Raw genomic sequence first — 18,841 nt, forward strand, 5'->3', positions numbered from 1 at the left:
CGTCATCCCAGGAGGCCGGCCCTCTGACCTCATCCAGGCCGGCCTCCTGGTATGACGTTTCATCCATGTGACCACCGCTGCAACGTGCAATTGGCTGCAGCGGCGGTCACATGAGATGAGGCGTCATCCCAGGAGGATGTAACACAGACTCCTAGGTAAATGTATTTATTTATTTTTTTCTGAGTTCCGTTTTTTGCGGCAGGGTCGATGCGAAACCGCCGCAACAAAACGGAACAATGGCTATTTAATGCGGGACTTACATCCCAATTGAATTCAATGGGGAAATCCCGAAACATATAAGCAGCGTTTACGTAGAGACTTGACATGCTGCAGAATGTATTTCTGCACCACAGGTCAATTTGTGAGCGGTATTTCCGCTCAGTATTTACACAGCGTGTGAATGAGATTTGTTCAATCTGATCCACTTTGCGACTACTGTATTTGCTGCGGATTTTCCGCAACAAATTCCGTTGCGGCAAATACGCAGTATTTACACAACGTATGAACTGGCCGTACCTCTGTTATTCCTCCTACAAATTTATGTATTAATTGACAACTGAGTGTTACCAGTTGGGGGGTGTGTCCTTGCACAGACTGACAATGTCCAATCAGTGCTGACTGTATCAGACTAAGGACACACCCCTTTGTCTATTTATTTATAAATTTCTAGAAGGAATAAGAGGAAGATCACAATGTAGAGTTCTAAGGAAATAGGTTCCAGAATTGTTATTGCTTGGGGAATACAAGTTTTTACTAAAATAGAGATGTCATGAGAGGTGACAGGTCCTCTAAGACCTTATTCACACAATGCAGATTTGCTCTAGATTTTGCATGTATTTTTTAAGCCCAAACCAGGAACGGAACCTAAACAGAAAAAATATATGAGGGCAGGTCTTCTAGATCTGCTCTTCTGGATCTGATTAAAAGATGCATTCAAAATCCTCAGAACATGTGCACTGTGTGAACAATGCCTTAGGCCACATGCATGCACACAATGCAAAATGTTATGAGGAAATCCACATGAAAAGCCCAGCTAAACATAGGTAATTCTGCACTTAATATTTTTTGATGCCGGTTTAGGTTCTTATAGTATATTTTGATGCAGAAACAGATGCGAATTTTATGCTGAATTTTTAAATAACTTGTCAGATACAATTCTGAGACGGAAAAGCAAGCAAAACGGACATGCTGCGGATTTTAAAATCATCACTGCAGGTCAATTTACGTGCGGGAAAAATTCTGCAATGTGTAGATGAGATTACTTGAAATCTCATACTTTGCTGGTACCTTATTATGCGGAGATTGTCCACAGCAAAATCTGCACGTAATACGCATCATGTGCATGTGGCTATGGACATATAAATGACAACCCATCTGCATCCTCCTGTACGTGATGACAGGTCGTTCATAGTTGGCAACACACTACCGGATCATGGTGGCCGATCGTGATCAAATGCAGGGACGCCGTGAGGTTTCCCTGTCCGGTTTCAAAATACATGGTGCTAGATGGGATTGGTTTCCTCATATTCCCCCAACTTTCCTAGACTTAAAATGCTCCCCCAAATAAGATGAACAATGGGGAAATCGAACACCGTCTGTAAGAGAAGATAATTTTTGCAGAGCCTATGGCAGGCTACAGTAGTGCGGATCTGGCACCATCTGCAGCTTTCACTACTGAATGACCACCTATAATATTATACTTGTTTGTTGCTTTATCCCCATATGTGGGGTTGCCAAGCTGGCAAAGTCTGCAATGTAGCGCTGGCGTCTTACGCGTAGATAAAACATGTATAATGGACGCGCACAAGAGCAACATATGGCATTGCATAAATCCCTAAAAACAGGCCGGTCCATATCAACTTTTCACTTCATGTATAAAATTTAACAAGTATGTGGAAGTCAACATTTTGCTCGAAATACGCCAAGTGCACTCAAGGGTATAATCAAAAAGCAGCAAACACATGGGGAACGTTAACAAACCGTGTATGTGCTAGTGTAAACTGTTCTGGGATTGGTGGACAATGGAACACATAAAGGCGCAGTCTTCAGCACATTTCTTACCAAGGTATGCCACTGAATCAGGCAACAACCACAATTAACACTTAAAGGGGACGTCCTAAAGAAATCCTTACCCAACATCCCACAGCTTACTATTAGCCACTATCAATAGTAGTAATCCAGTCCCTGGTCCCTGCTGCCGATTATACATGGTTATATATAAACAATACCGCCACCACTAACGTCTGCCTAAATCCCATCCCACAATATCCATGGTCTTGGAGTCCGTACTCTAATTTTTACATACAGAGTCTTCAGAACCAACATTTTTCATAGCGCTGCCTCTTCAACTAGAAGCCAGACCAGGAAACGGCGGCACTAGATAAAGTTTGGGTAAAGCTGGCCATACACGAGATACCTGGCAGCCGACAGCGCTCACCTCACTACACCATAAACATGAATTTCTTTTACTGGAAAAAGGGATTTTGTAAATTGGGCTAAACATCCATCTGATGGTGGTTACAATTTCGAGAATCAGAAATTGCAACGTGTAAATGTAGATTAAGTGGCCACAAATGGCGCTCTCTACCAAAACAAATTAAAGCAGATCTGCCATCAGACTATGCTGCCCTATTTCAGGGCAGCAGATTACAGCGACAGGTCCGATCAGTCAAAAAGGCACACCAAAAATACTGTGCGGTTTGGCGAATAGGAGTGATCAAAGAATACACTGCAGACAAAGAATGGACAGAGGCAGCACTTCCAAAAAGAGCAAGAACTATTTATTCACCCATGCGACGTTTCAGTCCAACTGGACTTTTCTCAATGCTTGAGAAAAGTCTAGTTGGACTGAAACGTCGCATGGGTGAATAAATAGCTCTTGCTCTTTTTGGAAGTGCTGCCTCTGTCCATTCTTTGTCTGCTTGATATCCAGGACCGCGGACCAGGTCTTATCGAGGCGTGCACCCATTTGCAGTCCAGTGCTGTGGAACCTTTTCGTTTCAAAGAATACACTGGACTCTTAGTTATGAGGTCGCTATATTCTTGAGGACAGCGCTCCCACCGGCCTCTCCAGCCCTCCTCACACCGATAGACAGCTGTCTGCGGTGTATCCGTATACACAACAGTCCGTCAATCACTGTAAGGGCAGATACAGACGGACGTTGCGTTTTTGCGCGCGCAAACAACGCAGTGTTTTGCGCGCGCAAAAACCATTTGACAGTTGCGTGTGTCATCCGTGTATGATGCGCGGCTGCGTGATTTTCGCGCAGCCGCCATCATAGAGATGAGGCTAGTCGACGCCCGTCACTGTCCAAGGTGCTGAAAGAGCTAACTCTTTCAGCACCCTCGACAGTGAATGCCGAACACAATATCGAAAAACCTGTTGAAAAAAAAAAGATAAAGTTTGTACTTACCGAGAACTTCCCGGCCGTTGCCTTGGTGACGCGTCCTTGGTGACGCGCCTCTCGACATCGGGCCCCACCTCCCTGGATGACGCGCCAGTCCATGTGACCGCTGCAGCCTGTGCTTGGCCTGTGATTGGCTGCAGCTGTCACTTGGACTGAATTGTCATCCCGGGAGGTCAGACTGGAGGAAGAAGCCGGGAGTTAGCGGTAAGTCAGAACTTCGTTTTTTTTTCTACAGGTTCATGTATATTGGGATCGGAAGTCACTGTCCATGGTGCTGAAACAGTTTAACTCTTTCAGCACCATGGACAGTGACTATCTCCTGACGTCGCGTACCGATAATTTTTTTGCCGGGTTCGGCCAAAACGAGTTCGGCGGAACCCGGTGAAGTTCGGTTCGCTTGTCCGGCTTCGCTCATCGCAAAGACACTCCGTTTGGATGTTCGGAAACAGGAAAGCACGTGGTGCTTTTCTGTTTACATTCATCCTTTTGACAGCTGGTGCACTGTTTCAGTCGGTTCGCACGGAAGTGCTCCCGTGCAACCTGCGTGGTTTTCACGCACCCATTGACTTCAATGGGTGCGTGATGCGCGAAATACGCAAAGTTATTGAACCTGTCGCGCTTTTTGCACGGACTGTCTGTACTGCCCCATAGACTTGTATTGGTCCATGCGTGCCGCGTGAAAACCACGCGGCCCGCACGAACCGAATACACGCTCATGTGAATCCCCCCTAAGGGTATGTGCAAACACAAAATAAAAAACTTCTGAAAATACAGGGCTGCTTTCAGGGGGAAATCGCTCCTGATTTTCAGGCGTTTTTAAATCAAACTCGCGTTTTTGACAGTCGTTTTTCTATAGAGTCAATAAAAAACAGCTCCAAAAACGACTGAAGTAGTGAAATGCACTTCTTTTTCACTCCCATTTTTGTACGCAGCTGTTTTGAAAAACGGCTGTGTAAAAAACGCCCCATCGGAACAGAACGCCGTTTTTTCCCATTGAAATCAATGGGCAGATGTTTGGAGGGACGTTTACAGCCCGAAAAACGGCTGAAAACACTCCGTGTGAACATACCCTGAGGGCGGGAGGAGCGCTCCCCTTATGAAAATAGCAGACTCAGAACTTTGAGCCAATCAGCTATTAGCAGAAAACACTTGCACTATAGTCTAAAGACAGATCCGCTTTAACATCATCTAGTACATAGTTTGTCAACTCCAGTCCAGAAGTATCCGCAACAGATCAAATTTTGTGGATTTCCTAGTGAAAAAGAACCATCTTGCAATTTTAATGTCAGTAACGCTAATTAGAAATCCGGAAACCCTGAAAATCTGACCTGTTGGGGTACTTGAGAAACACTGATCTAGTAGTTGGCTAAAGTTAAGGCTCTGTTCACACCACGTTTTGTATCCTGTTTAAAGGGTATTTCCATCTCACAAATTGATGGCATATCCCCAGGATATGCCAAAAACGTTTGACAGGTGCGATTCTATGTGGCGAATTGGGGTTCCCCGCCCGGCCTGGTGAGACGAATCCTGTCTGCAGAGCTCAGCTTTTTCGATAACTTCCATAGAATTACACGGAGAGATTAATTTCCATTCATTCTCCACTGGATGCGCATGTGGGATGTGGGTTGGGGACCCCCATTCTTCACATAGGTGTGGGTCCTGTGAACATGCCATACGTTTGTCAGATGAGAATGCCCTAACTGTACGGTTTTTTGTTTTTTTAAGGATTAGAAAAAAAAGGTACCTTTAAAACAGAGTGCAGTAGGATTCCTGGTAGCCGTACTTCAAATTTCACTAGAAAATAAAACAGTACCTTACAACAGGATGCAAAAACGTGATGAGACTAGAGCCCAATAACAGCCCTGTCCTTCTTGTGGGCTTGCGCAGTACTGAAGACGTGGTCTATAGCGCTGGCAATGAGTAGCGGTTATAAAGTAAGTCTGTCGTACCCGACAAGCTTGTGTGTTTGGGGGCCTCCTGGCATGCCCGATCCTTTGTTCCCAAGGGAGATAAGCTGCTGCCAGTCACCTCTTTTTCCCTTCACCAACTGGAATAAACATGTAGAATAACCTACCAAGATGAAAGGCAAGCCATGCAGTAACATAGCAATGCAAACAAGCGAAATGGCACATAGCTGGCTCTCTGCCAGGCGACAACTATGACTTTGTTTGTGTTGTACGTAGACGAGGCCCAATGTGTGAAAGTCCCTGCTCCACCTCAGGAAACGTACCTTCAATAATAAGTAAAACTATTTTATTAAAACTATAATACACTTATATACTGGAGACGTTGTTCCACCCTCCCTCTGGTCTATGGGCTCAGCCCAACAAATCAAACAGACGGAATCTCCTATAGGCATTTTATGTCTCCTCAGGGATTAAGAAGAGACAGTTGTCAGGTGAAGAACTTGGCAGATAACATAAGGCAATGACGCAAGGTGAAGATCCTGGAGGTGTTTCGTAACATGCTGCATATTCCCCTGTAAGTAAATGTGCCTGATGTAGTTTAACAGTGACATTTCTAATAACAATTGCCAAACTGCACCTAACAATGACATGATGAACGTGACCATATAGTAAAAACAGCACTACCACCACCTGTGCAATACAAGCAGTTTTAATTACATAGTTCGTACGTTTGAAAAAAAGACATTGACATAGGAGCTGATGTTTTTTCGTACTAGGAAATTATCTAAGCCTTTTATAAAGCCATCTACTGTCCCTGCTGTGACGGCTCCTGCGGTGACTATTCCATAGATTCACAGTTCTCACAGTAAAGAAGCCTTGTCGCCTCCGCAGGTTGAACCTTTTTTTCTCCAGACGGAGTGAGTGCCCCCTTGTTTTTTGAGGGGGTTTTACGTGGAACAGGATTTCACCATATTTTTTGTATGTGCCATTAATATATTTATATAAATTAATCTTGTCCCCCCTTAGTAGTCTCTTTTCAAGGCTACATAGGTTTAATTATTTTAATCTTTCCTCATAACTTAGATTCTCCATGCCCCTTATTAGCTTCGTTGCTCTCCTTTGTATTTTTTTCTAACTCCAGGGGATCCTTTCTATGAACTGGAGCCCAGAACTGGACTGCATATTCTAGATGAGGCCTCACTAATGCTTTGTAAAGTGGTAATATTATATCCCTGTCCCCCGAGTCCATGCCTCTTTTAATACACAACAATATCTTGCTGGCCTTTGAAGCAGCTGATTGACATTGCATGCTGTTATTTAGTTTATGATTTACAAGTACACCCAGATCCTTCTCAACAAGTGACTCCCCCAGTATAGCGCCCCCTAGGACATATGATGCATGCAGGTTGTTGCTACCCAGATGCATAACTTTCCATTTATCTACATTAAACCTCATTTGCCAACTGGACGCCCAAACACTCAGTGCATCCAAATCCGCTTGCAATTTACGAACATCTTCCATAGTCTGAACAACACTAAATAGCTTGGTGTCATCTGCAAAAATAGAAATAGTGCTATTAATCCCATCTTCTCTATCATTAATAAATAAGTTGAATAATAGTGGTCCCAGCACAGAACCCTGGGGTACACCACTTATAACCGGGGACCATTCAGAGTAGGAATCATTGACCACAACTCTCTGGATACGGTCCTTGAGCCAATTCTCAATCCAATTACAAACTATACTTTCTAAACCTATAGTCCTTAAAGAGAACCTTTCACCTGCCCATACATGTGCAGCTGAGTGCAGCATGTAATGGGCAAGGCTGCACAAACCCTGGGGCACATAAAAAAAATTCTACCCTCCTCCGTTATTTAGATATCGGTGCCGTTATATGTGGCGCCCGATATTTAAATAACCCCCTGAACAGTCAATGGGGCGTTTAATGGCAAGGGGGTGTGTAACATGGATGTGACTCTGTCCAATCAGCTACGGACAGTGTTACAGCAAGAGCTGGAGAGAGGAGAGCGTGTGCGCGCACACGCTCTCACTCTTCAGCTCTTGGCAAACAAGGACAAGACTGATCTCTCGCGAGAGATCACAGTCTTGTACTGGTCCGCCGAACTGGCAAGGGGGTGTGTCACTGCTACAGACAGTGCAAGAGCTGGAGAAAGGAGAGCGCGCATGCGTGCTCTCCTCTCTCTAGCTCTTGCACGGTCTATAGAAGCGACACGCCCCCTTGCCAGCTCGGCAGACAAGTACAAGTCTGTGTGATCAGTGTTGTCCTGGTCTGCCGAGAACTCAAGAGTGAGAGCGTCCCCCCGCTCTCGCTGTAACACTGTCCGTAGCGGATTGGACAGTGTCACAGCCATGTTACACGTCCTCTTGCCATTACACGCCCCATTGATAGTTCAGGGGATTATTTAAATATCGGGTGCCAAATATAATGGCACTGATATCTAAATATCTGAGGAGGGTAGAAAAAAAAATGTAAAGTACCCCAGGGTTTGTGCAGCCCTGCCCATAACATGCTGCACATGTATGGGCAGGTGAAGGGTTCCCTTTAATTTACCCATTAGACGTCTTTGAGGGACAGCATCAAATGCCTTTGCAAAGTCCGAAAATACTATATGCACAGCGGCCCCTCTGTCTAGGCTTCTACTCACCTCTTCATAAGAACAAAATCAGGTTGGTTTGACAACTTCTGTACTTCGTAAAACCGTGCTGGCTGTCACTTATAATACTATTTTTTGTCACATAACCCTGTATATAGTCCCTCAAACATTTTCCCCACAATGAATATTAAGCTTACTGGTCTACAATTACCCGGCGAAGACCTAGAGCCCTTTTTAAAAATAGGCACCACATTTGTCCTGCGCCAGTCCCTTGGCACTATACCAGTCACCAGAGAATCTCTAACTATTATGAAGAGGGGGACAGAAATAACTGAACTAAGCTCTTTAAGAACTCTAGGGTGTAACCCATCTGGTCCTGGGGTCTTGTGTACATTTATTTTATTTAGCTTGGACCAGATCTACTTTCAGACAATTCAGTATATCAACTGATATATTAACAGCACTGGCACCGGCTACATCAGCTGCTCTTTCTTCTGGTGTATATACAGAGCGGAAGAACCCATTTAGTAACTCTGCCTTCTCTTGATCCCCTGTGACCAACTCCCCATTACCACTATCTAGGGGTCCTACATGTTCAGACCTTGGCTTTTTTGCATTTACATACTTGAAGAATTTTTTAGGATTTGTTTTACTATCCTTGGCCACCTGCCTTTCATTATGTATTTTTGCTAATTGTATGACATTTTTTAAAGATTTTATTAAGCTCTTTATATTTACAAAGGCTACAGCTGTACCCTCAGATTTGTATTTTTCAAATGCCCTTTTTTTTGTCATGTATTGCCCCTTTCACAGAAGATGTAAGCCATGTGGGATTTAATTTTAGTTGTTTATACTGGTTACCTGTAGGAATACATTTTGCACTATAATTACCCAAAGTAATTTTAAAATCTCCCATTTATCATTTGTACCATTATTTGACATTAGTTCTTCCCAGTCCATATCCTGAATTGCCGCCCTCATCCTGGGGAAATTGGCCTTCTTAAAATTACGTGTTTTTGCTCCCCCCAGCCTGTGTTTGTTTTTTACAGTATAGGTAAAATGTAACTATATTGTGATCACGGTTACCGAGGTTTTCACGAACATTGACATTCCCAACAAGTTCTGCATTTTTAGAAATGACCAGATCCAACAGAGCTTCACCTCTAGTCGGGTCTTCCACAAACTGGCCCATAAAATTTTCCGGCAACAGGTTGAGGAAATTTCTCCCCTTTGCAGTTCAAGCCGAACCATGACCCCAATTAATATACCTGTAATTAAAGTCTCCCATTATCACTACAGTACCCACCTGTGCAGCCCGCTCCATCTGTTTATATAGCTGACATTCCATCTCCTCAGTTATATTAGGGGGGGGGGGGGGGGTCTATAGATTACACCAAAAGTAATTTTTCAGTGTTTACCTCCCTTTGTAATTTCACCCACAAGGTTTCAATCTCCTCACAATCTTCACCCACTATTGTCTCTTTCACACTCACCTTCATATCGCTTCTCACATACAGACATACACCACCGCCTTTCCTATTTGTCCGGTCTTTCCGAAACAGTGTAAAACCCTGATTTACAGCCCAGTCGTGTGAAGAGTCCGGCCATGTTTCAGAAATACCAACTATATCTAGATTTTCTTCCAGTATCAAGGCCTCCAGCTCCCCCATTTTGCTTGCTAGACTTCTGGCATTTGTGAACATACACTTTTGAACTTGCATTTCAATTTTTCACTTTCAGTATCAGAAATGTGGTTGACATTATTTGGGCATTTTTATTTTCATTGCTGTGTTTTGTAACAAAAGGATCTCCTTATCCTGTTGTGTAGTCCTCTCCCCACCACCAATATATTCTGACCCCTCTCGAACTTGACTACCCCTTTATTTTTTACATTGACCTCCCTCCTCAGCCCTAGTTTAAATAATACTACTCCACCACCCCAGCTAGAATTCTCTCCCCCAGCACAGCGGACCACCTTCCATTTAGGTGCAAATCATCAGCAGAATAAAGTTTGTACCCCAATGAAAAGTCAGCCCAGTGCTCTAGGAAGCCAAAGCCCAGTGGCGGATTAAGTAGACCATAGGCCCCGGGCTGTTACCCAAACTTGGGCCCCCCTTGCTCACCGCCGCGCCATAACTATTGTTAACACTAGCTTTTTGGGAAAGAATTAACAAATGGGTGTTACGATTCCCCTTGTCACAGGGCTGTGTCCCTACATACTGACAGTATCACACTGTGCTGGGACACATCCTCCTGACAAGGGGAATAGTCTATCAGTCCTGGACTGCAGAAAGACTTTTTGTGAAATACAAGGATTTCCTATAATAAACACGTCAGGACTGGTGACAGATTCTCTATAAATCTAGTGACTCACAGGTGACAACGTCTCAGATTCTAGTCGTTATTTTCCCCTTTTCTTCTCCATCCGGTCCAGAGCTCATGACGACTTCTCCCGGCCATGACCCATTTCTGCAGAATTTTCCACTCAGATGTCTTCAGCTCCTCACTTTTCCAACATTTCCACACCTATAAACGAAAATAAAATTATCATGGTGCCAATACAATGCCCCAAAATATAATAGAACTAAACACTGCGTGCCTGAATATAACAATACCATACACTGTAAAACACCACATACACACAGCCACCTGTACATAGCGCCACACACAGCCCCCTGTATATATCACACATCCCCCCTATAGCTAGCACCACACACATCCCCCCCGTAGAGAGCGTTACATACAGCCCCCCTGTAGAGAGCTGCACACAGCCCTCCCCTCTTGTAAATAGCGCTACAGAGCCCCCTGTAAAGAGCGCCACACACATACCGCTGTCGATAGCGCCACACAGCGCTCCCCCCCTTGTATATAGGGCCACACAGCGCTCCCCCTTGTATATAGGGCCACACAGCGCTCCCCCCCTTGTATATAGGGCCACACAGCGCTCCCCCCCTTGTATACAGGGCCACACAGCGCTCCCCCCCTTGTATACAGGGCCACACAGCGCTCCCCCCGTGTATACAGGGCCACACAGCGCTCCCCCCGTGTATACAGGGCCACACAGCGCTCCCCCCGTGTATACAGTGCACACAGCGCTCCCCCGTGTATACAGTGCACACAGCGCTCCCCCGTGTATACAGTGCACACAGCGCTCCCCCCGTGTATGCAGTGCACACAGCGCTCCCCCCGTGTATGCAGTGCACACAGCGCTCCCCCCGTGTGTATAGTGCACACAGCGCTCCCCCCGTGTGTATAGTGCACACAGCGCTCCCCCCGTGTGTATAGTGCACACAGCGCTCCCCCCGTGTGTATAGTGCACACAGCGCTCCCCCCGTGTGTATAGTGCACACAGCGCTCCCCCCGTGTGTATAGTGCACACAGCGCTCCCCCCGTGTATATAGTGCACACAGCGCTCCCCCCGTGTGTATAGTGCACACAGCGCTCCCCCCGTGTGTATAGTGCACACAGCGCTCCCCCCGTGTATATAGTGCACACAGCGCTCCCCCCGTGTGTATAGTGCACACAGCGCTCCCCCCGTGTGTATAGTGCACACAGCGCTCCCCCCGTGTGTATAGTGCACACAGCGCTCCCCCCGTGTGTATAGTGCACACAGCGCTCCCCCCGTGTGTATAGTGCACACAGCGCTCCCCCCGTGTGTATAGTGCACACAGCGCTCCCCCCGTGTGTATAGTGCACACAGCGCTCCCCCCTGTGTATATAGTGCACACAGCGCTCCCCCCTGTGTATATAGTGCACACAGCGCTCCCCCCTGTGTATATAGTGCACACAGCGCTCCCCCCTGTGTATATAGTGCACACAGCGCTCCCCCCTGTGTATATAGTGCACACAGCGCTCCCCCCTGTGTATATAGTGCACACAGCGCTCCCCCCGTGTATATAGTGCACACAGCGCTCCCCCCGTGTATATAGTGCACACAGCGCTCCCCCCGTGTATATAGTGCACACAGCGCTCCCCCCGTGTATATAGTGCACACAGCGCTCCCCCCGTGTATATAGTGCACACAGCGCTCCCCCCGTGTATATAGTGCACACAGCGCTCCCCCCGTGTATATAGGGCACACAGCGCTCCCCCCGTGTATATAGGGCCACACAGCGCTCCCCCTTTGTATATAGGGCCACACAGCGCTCCCCCTTTGTATATAGGGCCACACAGCGCTCCCCCTTTGTATATAGGGCCACACAGCGCTCCCCCTTTGTATATAGGGCCACACAGCGCTCCCCCTTTGTATATAGGGCCACGCAGCGCTCCCCCTTTGTATATAGGGCCACGCAGCGCTCCCCCTTTGTATATAGGGCCACACAGCGCTCCCCCTTTGTATATAGGGCCACACAGCGCTCCCCCTTTGTATATAGGGCCACACAGCGCTCCCCCTTTGTATATAGGGCCACACAGTTCTCCCCCTTTGTATATAGGGCCACACAGCGCTCCCCCTTTGTATATAGGGCCACACAGCGCTCCCCCTTGGTATATAGGGCCACACAGCGCTCCCCCTTGGTATATAGGGCCAAACAGCGCTCCCCCTTGGTATATAGGGCCACACAGCGCTCCCCCTTGGTATATAGGGCCACACAGCGCACCCCCCTTGTATATAGGGCCACACAGCGCTCCCCTTTGTATATAGGGCCACAGCACCTCCCCCATATATAGGGCCACACAGCACCCCCCCCTCCCCATTGTATATATTGTAACGGAGCACTCCCCCCTCCTTGAATATATACACAGCGTAACCCCCACCTAATAAAATATAAATATTTTACTTTCCTTGCTCCGTGGCGGCCGCTCCAGCTGGACGCATGTGAATCCTCCGGACTAGAGGCATGTGCAGACCGGCGTGATGCAGTACCTCGTCACGCTGGCCTGTGCAGGGAGTCATCCCAGCGCCTTATAGGCTGCAGGCCTAACGTGGCCTGCAGCCTATAATATTCATTTGTATCGGAGTCCTGATACAAATGAATGTGGCTGCCGCTAGCACCGGGGCCCCCTCCGGTACTAGCGACGCCACTGGGCATGAGGGGGCCGCCCGAACCGCCCTAATGATTCGCCACTGTCAAAGCCTTCTCCTCTACACCAAGACGGTCACCAGCATTTCACCTATTGAGCTTTACTTATCCCTCACTGGCCGCTGCTATAAAAAGTTCATTACCGTTATCCCCGCTCCTAAACTCCTCCGACTGTAAATAACGGTCTGCAAACATTTCGCTCTTTTTATCGTAATAATCCGGTGTCCCTTTGTGCGCGCACACCAGAAGAGGACATCAATGCACAAGCGCAGGATTGTGTGTGCTGGGGAAAGGCGAGGAGCTGTCAATCAAAAGTAAGGAGGCGGGGTAAACCCGGAAAGACTTGAGGAATGAAGATATGACTCTTTTCAAACGAAGATATGACTCGTGCTCATTAGCATACGGTGTATGAACACTAAAAGACTGAATACTAAAGCTACAGAGCCGACCAAGAAAACAATTGTAGGTTATATAGAAATGATTTCTCACCCACTACCACCAGGTAGTGCTAGTTTAATAGGTGAAATGCTGGTGACAGGTTCCCTTTAAGCCATGCATTTAACTCCCTGAGCTCCCGCTGTCTTTCCTGTGATGCGCATGGCACAGGCAGTATTCCTGAGAATACTACTTTGGAGGTCCTTCCCTTCAGCTTGTAGCCTAGTTCTTTAAAATTATTCTTAAAGAGGCTCTGTCACCAGATTTTGCAACCCCTATCTCGTATTGCAGCAGATAGGCGCTGCAATGTAGATTACAGTAACGTTTTGTTTTTGTTAAAAACGAGCATTTTTGGCCAAGTTATGACCATTTTTATATTTATGCAAATGAGGCTTTCTAAAGTACAACTGGGCGTGTATTATGTGCGTACATCGGGGCGTTTTTACTTCTTTTACTAGCTGGGCGTTGTGACTAGAAGTGTATGATGCTGACGAATCGGCATCATCCACTTCTCTTCACAACACCCAGCTTCTGGCAGTGCACAGACACACAGCGTGTTCTCGAGAGATCACGCTGTGACGTCACTTCCCCAGGTACCGGAATCGTGTCGAACGAGCGAGGACACATCGGCACCAGAGGCTACATTTGATTCTGCAGCAGCATCGGCGTTTGCAGGTAAGTCGATGTAGCTACTTACCTGCAAACGCCGATGCTGCTGCTGAATCAACTGTAGCCTCTGGTGCCGATGTGTCCTCGCTCGTCCGACACGATGCAGGACCTGGGGCAGGAAGTGAGTGACGTCACAGCGTGATCTCTCGAGAACACGCTGTTTGTCTGTGCACTGCCAGAAGCTGGGCGTTGTGAAGAGAAGTGGATGATGCCAGCTAGTAAAAGAAGTCCAGATGTACGCACATAATACACGCCCACTTGTACATAACTTTAAACACGCCCAGTTGTACTTTAGAAAACCTCATTTGCATAAATATAAAAATGGTCATAACTTGGCCAAAAATGCTCGTTTTAAAAAAAAAAACAAAAAACGTTACTGTTCTCTACATTGCAGCGCCGATCTGCTGCAATAGGAGATAGGGGTTGCAAAATCTGGTGACAGAGCCTCTTTAAGGCTCCTCCACCTACCATGTATTCGGTCGTTGGTTCCCACATAAACCACGACAACTGGATCATCACCAGCCCCTCCCAGTAATCTATCCACCAGTTCCACCACATGCCGAACCCTGGCGCCAGTTGCATCCATTTTAGTGCCAGAGATCTATCTTCGCCAGACAGAAAGACGTTGCATGCAGCATTGGATCGGTGCACAAAACTTCATCAGTTGAGTCTGGCTCAAGCGAAAACAACTGGCCTGACACAATTGATATATGTGAACCCAGCCTAAGTTATGGCTTTTTGGGATTTTTTTTCCCAGAAGTCTGATGTGGACGTTGAATCCAGAGACCTTCCCACTAATAGCAAAACCCACAAGTGATATGGCATGCTGTAATATGGGGCAGTTGCAGCAAGGACTCTATAAAATTCACGTGCCCTAATAGGGTATATGGACAGGGGGCAACCCTTTAAAGAACAGGGATGGATTTATGTTCACTCACCGGAATGAAACACAAAAGTATAGAAGCCAAGTTATATTTTTTTGGTCGCATTTTTGTCGCCATCTGGAGACCTGGCTTGTAAGGTTTGAGGAGATCCTGTGCGCTTTTATTAAAAAAAACACAAAAAAAACATATGTCCTTTAGAAACGGAGGCCATGAATAGATCCTAATCCTATAGCAAATGCTTGGCAGAGTTGCAGGGTATTGTATAAAAAAGCAAAAATCTGAAAGAGAACGTTTCCAAAATGGGCAGTAAACTATGACTATGAGGCCAGTCAGAAGCAATGGTTTAGTTCCAGTATAAATAGACTATCTACACGATACTTGTTATGGGTCATATTGAGCAAGTTACCAGTGCATGGATGACCAGTGTAGTATACACGGAGCACCTGTATACAGTTTACAGCTTGTAGCGTGTGGTTTGCCTCCAGACAATTTAAAACCAGAGGGGCAGTGGGCCGAACACCTTATTTACGAAGCCCCTGCACCTTTTTCTAACAAGAAGACTTGTGTAGGAAAAAACACGGGAGATCTCATTTATCACAGTTTGAAACTTTTCTACACAGACTTTATTTTTCATGACCGCTTCAATAGCCACGGAGTCGCGTGCGACAGCTTAGAGGGGCTGTTCCATCCCGACAACCACGTCCATGTGCGCCTACTACACAAGACTACTAGTCAAAGTTACAAAGCGCCGCTCCTGCTCTGCAGAACTCAGCACGGCCATCTACCGACCGTGTGCGCCGTCTGAGTCCCGTCAGTGATCCGAGGAAAGAAAGAACATGTTCTATCTTTCCTCGGACTAGGGACTCGGACCATTTTTCACAGACCCGATTCACCTGCTAAAGTGAATGGGTCCGAGAAGACTATCGGGTGCCACTCGGATGCCATCAAAAACGGCCCGAGTGGCACAACGGTCGTGTGCATGAGGCGTTAGGGTGCAGTCACACGTGGTGTATTTTCGTAGCATAATAATACACTGTAAAAAAAAACAAAAAACTTTACAATGTAATCCAATATAAAAAATAAAAAAAAAAGACACTGCAATGCAAGAAGTTGAGAAATCTAGATGAGTTGTGGAATATTTTTGTAGTCTTTTTACACTGCGGAAATGCAAAGCAAATATGCCACATGTGTCTGCAACCTTAGGCTCTGTTTACATCTGCGTTGGAGGCTCCGTTAGTGGCCTCCGTCACAGATCTGGCAGAAATTAAACGGAAACAATTGCGCAGAATTCTGCGCTATTGTTTCTGGTAAAACCACGGGCACCACGACGGAACCCATTAACGTCAATGGGATCTGTCAGCAGCCGGTGGCGTCTGTGGTGCAACGGAACCGTCGCTTCCAGTTTTCCCTTGTTCTGCTCCTCGGAGCAGAAGAAGGGAAATCCCTGATGCACACGTGAACATAGCCTAACAAGGTTGGCCATTCAAATGAGTAGGTGCCATGTAAAACTGCTTGTCTCCTGTAAAGAAATGATATTATAATCCGCAGAAGCAAGGGGAGCAGCAATGAAAAAGGGGGTTACCCTTGTGGAGGAACCCCTTAAATGCAACTTTTTTGTTCACCCAATTTCTTTCTCGATCTTTTTGTAGCATTGGAGACACATAAAATTCACATGAAATTGTACATCTGATCTAATGTATTCTTTGCACTACAAAAAACGTGTGTATAGCCCCAGCCTTAACGCAGTTTCAATATGGAGCTTTAAAAGTACCAGGATTACCATCATCAACCTATAAACACTACATCACTGACCAAGGATTGCCCCTGCACCAGACAACCAACAAAACACTCATTATTCGATCAATGATTGCATATACAGTAAAGGCCTTTCTCAAGCCCATTGTATGGCCGAAAAACATTGTCTTCACTGTACATGCAATGGTTGATGGATAGGAACACACTAGGCGTAATAACTGCAGATTTTCCGCAGCGCATTTCATTGCGAAAAACCTGCAGCGTAATACAGTAGCATAAATTGCCGGCGGTACAGATTTTTAATCCGCAGCATGTCAATTTATGCTGCAGAATTGCGGCTCTTCTGTTGCAGGTTTCCCCATTCAATGGGGAGGTAAGACCCGCAGCAAAGCTATGTGTTGCGACGGAAACACTGCAATTCCACCACAAAAAAGGCAAGTGAGAATAAAAAAATATATATATATTATTTTTAATTTAAGTATTAAAAAAGCTTATACTTACCTCCTGCCATAGTCCTAGCATTGCGATCCCATATTCTGAGCGCAGCCCACCTCCTGGATGACATCCCATGTAACTGCTGTCGACAATCAAAGGCTGCTGCGGTCATTGGACTACGGCGTCATCCCAGGAGGCCGGGCTGAGCTCAGAAAAGGGGGACGCGTTGCCATGACTATGGCCAGGGTAAGTACAAACTTTTTTTTTTTTTTTTAAATGTTATTGCTGCACGATTTGCGCAGTGGACATGCTGTCCGAAAAACTGAACCACAATTTGGTGCCGCTTTTCAGATGGAATTCCCTGCGGATTCCGGGGCAGATACGCTGTGTAGCTTAACGCAGCGTATCCGCCTAGTGTGTTCCTACCCTTAGGGGTCTGGCGCAGGGGCCAATTCTTGGTCGACAGTAAATTTCCGGGAACTGGAGGTGCCTGGAGCCTTTTGGTGCACAGATGGTGCTGGGGGCTATTTCTACTTTTGCAAAACCCTACACCATCGTCAGGTACGTAACGGACCCGATTTTAAGATGCAAAACAAGACCAGCTACCTTGGTAATAAAGTAAACACAGTGGGCCATAATAGGATTTGTAGTTAGGCTCTGTTTACATCTGCATTGCGGTTTCTCTTGATGACGGACCACAACTGACCAGATGGGCTTACAATCAGGTTCATCAAGGTTCCGTTATGGTGCCTGGTGTTTTTTCAGCAAGAGTAGCGCTGCAGGCAGAACTATTCCAGCCGTTAAAGAGTTACTGTACTTTCCAAATAATTTTGATATGTCAAAGACAAGTGCTCAGCTGAGCGCCCTGCATCTTCAGGTGTGATCATCGCTTCTTGTGAGGCGAATGACGGCTCTCATAAATGTTCTATGTGAGCCGTCTTCAGCCTAGTATGGAGTGCCAATCACAGACGACGATGCAGGGCACTCAGCTAAGCACTTCTACACCTTTGTTTTAGCGATGGTGGGGGTCTCAGCACCTGGACCCCAGCGTTACAAACTTCTGATAGGACTCTCTATAACATCAAATGTTTTTGTAAAGTGCAAAAACGCCCACTTGGGCATTAAGAAACTCATTAGCATAAAGCTAAAAATCGCTCATAAAGTGGTTTAAAATAGATCGTTTTTTGAAATAAAAAGCATCACTGTCACCTGCATTACAGCACAGATCTCCTTATATAGGAGATAGGGCACTTATAATGTGGTGACAGAGTCTCTTTAAGGGTATGTGCAATGGGCAGATGTTCTGTTTCCAATTTTTCGGGACGTTTACGGCCCGAAAAACGGCTGTAAAACACTACGTGTGCACATACCCTAACTCTAAATGTGACCAGAGCTTTCAAGCAGCCCCTTTTCAGATACTGTAGACCCCTGAACCCAGTACCTGAAGAGTTTACTGACAAAACGCCCTGACAGAGGCTGTAGTAACACTGAACTTAACTTTTGGGGTTACTAGGACTACAATGAACTTATAAATAAGTTGCTATAAAACAATCGTACCATAAAACTATGAGGCATTGACCTGACCGCCACAGGATGCTTCACTAAAAAAATAGTAATGATACAAAGATTACACAATAGCAAAATAGGACACGGAATCCCCTCAAGAAAAGTCAAAGATTACAAATAATCAATGCAATCATTAATATCTGCAA

General features: G+C 46.1%; 1 protein-coding gene across 2 annotated transcripts in view; it reads right to left on the bottom strand.

Moving 5' to 3' along the window:
* Positions 1-18,841, bottom strand: part of ATF7 (activating transcription factor 7) — an 87,907-nt gene that overhangs the window by 65,865 nt on the left and 3,201 nt on the right. The window contains exon 1 of one of the 2 annotated variants that reach the window (XM_075851870.1): positions 10,305-10,385. The exons of the other annotated variant lie outside the window; for it this stretch is intronic. The gene's annotated coding sequence lies outside the window, so the exon portion shown is untranslated. Of the gene's footprint in view, positions 1-10,304; positions 10,386-18,841 lie in introns of those variants that run through there. 2 annotated transcript variants of the gene reach the window in all.

This window comes from Rhinoderma darwinii, chromosome 2, assembly GCF_050947455.1.
Source record: "Rhinoderma darwinii isolate aRhiDar2 chromosome 2, aRhiDar2.hap1, whole genome shotgun sequence".
Lineage (NCBI taxonomy): Eukaryota > Metazoa > Chordata > Amphibia > Anura > Rhinodermatidae > Rhinoderma > Rhinoderma darwinii.